This window comes from Lathyrus oleraceus, chromosome 1 (assembly GCF_024323335.1).
Source record: "Lathyrus oleraceus cultivar Zhongwan6 chromosome 1, CAAS_Psat_ZW6_1.0, whole genome shotgun sequence".
Taxonomy (NCBI): domain Eukaryota; kingdom Viridiplantae; phylum Streptophyta; class Magnoliopsida; order Fabales; family Fabaceae; genus Lathyrus; species Lathyrus oleraceus.
The window spans coordinates 24,834,711-24,839,539 of NC_066579.1; the positions used below are offsets into that span (position 1 = coordinate 24,834,711).

The 4,829-nt window shown below is 34.9% G+C and overlaps 1 long non-coding RNA gene across 1 annotated transcript; it reads left to right on the forward strand.

The window, feature by feature from the left end:
• Positions 1-2,793: 2,793 nt before the first annotated feature.
• On the forward strand, positions 2,794-4,116 carry LOC127138208 (uncharacterized). The gene is made up of 2 exons (XR_007808735.1): positions 2,794-3,237; positions 3,841-4,116. It is a non-coding gene; the product is annotated as an uncharacterized LOC127138208 (long non-coding RNA).
• Positions 4,117-4,829: the final 713 nt, after the last annotated feature.

The window sequence follows — 4,829 nt, forward strand, 5'->3', positions numbered from 1 at the left end:
AGGTGTATTTCTAAGTTCAAGAGTGAACTTATGAAAGAGTTTGAGATGACTGACCTTGATCTCATGACATACTTCCTTGGCATTGAGTTCCACAAGTTCAAAAGGGGATTGCTCATGCACCAAAGAATGTATGCTCTTGAGATATTGAAGAAGTTTGAAATGGAGCATTGTAATGCTGCCATTACTCTAGCCAAACAAAGGTTGCAGTTGTATAAGAATGAGGATGAGCAAGATGTTGATCCAACTCAATATATAAGGTTGCTTGGATCCTTGCGTTACTTGTGCAATACACGACTGAACTTGTGATCACGAATTTATGAGTCTATCGGATTACCTAACTACAAGTGTATAGTCTATCGCGTAGTTTTAAAAGATACTAATCCCACAAAGACAAATAGTCAAATCTATCGTTTCTAATTGTCACGGTGTTTACCTAAGGCAAAAGAATTAAGAATGAGAAAAGATGAAATAATAAAATTTTACGAATTCGGTTAAATAATACTAAAATATGGTTCACATCAATTAACAAAGCTCTTATTATTTCTAGATAAGATTACTTTACGGGGAAATACTTCCTACCTTGAAAAGAATTCAATTAAACAGGAACTGTCGCTTTCGGTATTCAAAACTAGATTTTACTCCTTAATTTATACCGTCCACTATCACATACGACCGCGCTTGTTGCGTTAAAGTAGTAAAAAGGGTCCCCTAGATCCTAATCCTATTAGCGCGCGCTCGCAAATAGTTTTAAAACCACCTTCTAGAAATATTAAACTTCCTAAATAATTAATAAAGGGCTTTCGCGGTATTTACTAACCAAAACTAAATCAATTTTAATCTTTAGTGTCAGACGACTTTCAATCTTACCTGACGTTGTCACTATCCTACTTTCGTAGTAACAAATTAGATTAAGTTAAGAAAAATTGCGTTAAAACCAAAATATCCCACCATTGTAATCCTAAAGAAACAACTGACATAATACCATCAAATGACGGTCTTCACATTCTAGTACTGACAAATTAGCTAGACATAGTTATGATGAACAAATAGGCAATTGGTTTGGATTTGGAATTAAACATAATTATGGATTTTATAAAAACGATTTTAAAAAAACAAAAGCGAGGAAATTAATTTAGGGAAAATAAATTGCGAGGAAAGTAAAGCGAGGAAACAAAATAGACAAGGCAATTAAAACGTAAATAAAGCTGAATCAAATAAGAATCTGCTCCTATCGGAGACTTGAATCTGGTACAATGCAAGTAGACGGAAAGAAACTTTGACGGAATATAAATGCAGGAAGATAAATAACTTCAAAATAAAGGTGCTCTAAACTTGATACATGAATAAAATGCGATAACCCTTTGATGTAAAAAGTTAAATCTCTAATGATACTAAACTTTATTGCTTATGTTTGTGCTAGGCTTGTATAATTCAAAAAGTGAAATAAAACCAATATTTATAATGTTTCAAAATCCTAAAATTCCATGAGAAAGTTTCTTAATTCGCGGGAGGGAATATATGAAAACATGGGGTGAGTGGGAGACCAAGCAAGGCCCATTTACAACTGCAGCACAAACCAAAGGATGGTGAACGCCACCCTCTGCATGGCGAATGCCATCTTCAAAAAATGGGCATGACCGAGTCTTTCGACCGTTGAGGCGCGAGACATGTCATTTTCCTGGTTTTACTGATTCCAATTGGTGCAGAGATAAAGATGATTCAAAGTATACAACTGGATACATCTTTATGTTCGGTGCAACATCAATCTCATGGTGTTCGAAGAAGGAACCGGTAGTTGCACTCTTATTTTGTTAGGTCGAGTACATTGCTGCTTTGTTATGTGCGTGCCAAGTCGTTCTCTCTCTCTCTCTCTCTCTCTCTCTCTCTCCCTTAGTCTACAACTGGATACATCTTTATGTTCGGTGCAACATCAATCTCATGGTGTTCGAAGAAGGAACCGGTAGTTGCACCCTTATTTTATTAGGTCGAGTACATTGCTGCTTTGTTATATGTGTGCCAAGCCGTGTGGCTTATGAATATATTGGAGGAGCCGGGGACCAGTGAGGGTGAGGTTGTTACAATCCTGGTTGACAATATTTCTGTGATTAATCTTGCTAAGAACCCAATTGCACATGGGAGGAACAAATATATTGAGATGAGGTTTCACTACTTGAGGAAACTTATTAGTGAAGGAAAGTTACGATTGAGATATTTCATAGTGAAGATCAAGTGGCTGATTTGTTGACTAAGGGAGTCAGAAATGATGTGCTCAAGATTTTGAAGATGAACATGAGCATGGAAGATTTGGAGCACTTGAATTAAGGTGGTGTGTTGAAAGTTATAGTGGTAATTCAAGTGTTGTAACCGGTTAACACGGGGGTGTAACCGGTTACAGCAAAGTCAGAACCACCTTTGAAGTGGTAGAAAAGTGATTTTTTCGAAGGCGTAATCGGTTAACATCAGACATTAATTAGTTACCACTGAATGAGATTTTGATTCACTCTCTGCTGTAATCGGTTAACCAAATGGTGTAACTGATTACGAGCCTAAGTTTTGACTTTTTATGTTATTTCACTTGTTCTTTTTATCCCAATTGTATTGTAACCTTTGCATAAATGTATATGATGCATTCTTATCCTAGGTTAATACAGTAATCACACCCCTCTCTCTGGTTCAAAATTCCAACATTATCTCCGTGATCTCCAACCAAATTCTATCCCGTGGACCCCATTTCACCCACGTAGAAAGAGTCTCACGCCAACCTTTTCTACACCACATGGAAATCTAGTCTTTGATTTCTCCATAAGTACCCCATCATAAAAGAACATGTACCATCCTTTTCTCACTCATCTATGTCAATTGTAATCCATCCAACCACATGTTCCACGTGGTCACTCCCAAACAAATTGAAATGTATTCTCATCTATCTTGACTTTGAAGGAAGAGTTAATAGTCGCCATTGACGTAGTTTTGATCAGCACTTGTGCCATATGCAGTCTATCTTTGTATATAGTTGAAGCGTCTGGCCTTATATATGATCCAATCTTAATGGTGATTAGTTTGAAAAAACCTTCTCTCCAAGCATGTAAAGGAATACCACGTATGCATATCCAACAAAATGTCTCCCCTTATGTTTGGTATGGTGTCCATTGGGAAATAGAGCAAAACAATCTCCTGAGTGTTGTTTTCTCTTCCTTTATATAGATCAATCCAGCAGTTATTGAGATCTCTCTCTAGGTACGCGATGTTTGCATTCTCCTTAAACCTTGCAAATCCAAACTTCTTCTCGTACTTGTTTCTCTTCTTTGGGATAAACAAGAGTGTCATAGAAGATTACATACGGTATGAGTTTGATGCAGTGTCGAACCTTGGTCTTCATGAACTCCATCGCTTAGTCTCTCTAGTTATGATCCATCTAAAAGAAAATTTACAATTTTACCTACTGGAGTTACTTTCATCATTTTTTTCTTTCATAAGGAGATCTAATGAAGATTTTTGTTTGTATTATATTAATTAAAGTTAAGTTACCAATTCAATGGAATATAAAGACAAACACGCCGTATTGATGCACCTAAGAGACATTTAACTATTATTTAAATTCAAAGATTGACGTTTTTAACACTATAAAATGATCATATAATTTTCTATTTCTACAAGTGAAATAGGAAAATATGGCAGAAATACTAAAATTTGTTTATGCTATGATTATTTTTCAATTCATATTTGTCATTGTAACTGAAGGCCTACGTAAGTTCATTTGCTTTAAATTTGTTTATCTTATACGCAATGACTAAATTGCTATTACTAACATTTTTTTGTAATTATTATTTGACATCACAGATTTGTATATATGTGTTGATGTGAAAGAATGTTATGATAAAGTAAACTGTATCTCTCCTCAAGTTCCACAATGCATATATAGTCTTTGTCGTTGTGCGTGAGTCTTAATTAAGTTCAGAAATAATTTCATGGCACTTCTAACTTCTAAGACTATATTTATATAAATATTTATAAATATAGCATTTGTTCAGTCGGAATAATATTATTGTATTATACAAATTTGTTATTTTACAAATATTGTTGAGTCGGAAAAATGTGTAATAAATTAGGAAATTATATGAATATATATATATATATAATTATAATTAAATAGTATTTATATATATTTTTTTTTAGAACATAAAGACTCAAATTGTAGGTTTGACAATAGTGGAAGATAAGAAATTGGGGAAGATGAAGTTGAGAGAGAATTAGAGAGAATAGAATGATATTGGATGAATAGTAAATTTGGCATTAAATTGGAATGGAGAATATTACGAGAGTATTTATACATTGAGAGAATAACAAAAAATATAACTCAAAATACAACTAAAGTGACCCAACAATTAAATTCTGTTATTTTTTGGAAATAACAACAGGAATTTAATTGCATTTAACACACCACCTCACTTTAGTTGCTCCAAGTCCACCATGTTCAAGCACTTCTTCAGCCTCTTGAACACATCATTTGTCACACCCTTTGTCAACAAATCCGCGACTTGGTCTTCGCTTCGGCAATAACTCAATCTAAGTTTTCCATCACCGACCAATTCTCTCAAATAATGAAACCGCATCTCAATATGCTTGCTCCTTCCGTGTGCAATCGGATTCTTCGCAAGATTTATTGTGGAAACATTGTCTGCAAACAGTGTGGTGGCAGCATCATCACCACATCCCAATTCCTTCAATAGGTTCATAAGCCACATAGCTTGGCAGCACCTAACGACGCCGCAATGTACTCGGTCTCACAAGAAGAGAGTGCTACAACTGGTTCCTTTTTCGAACACCAA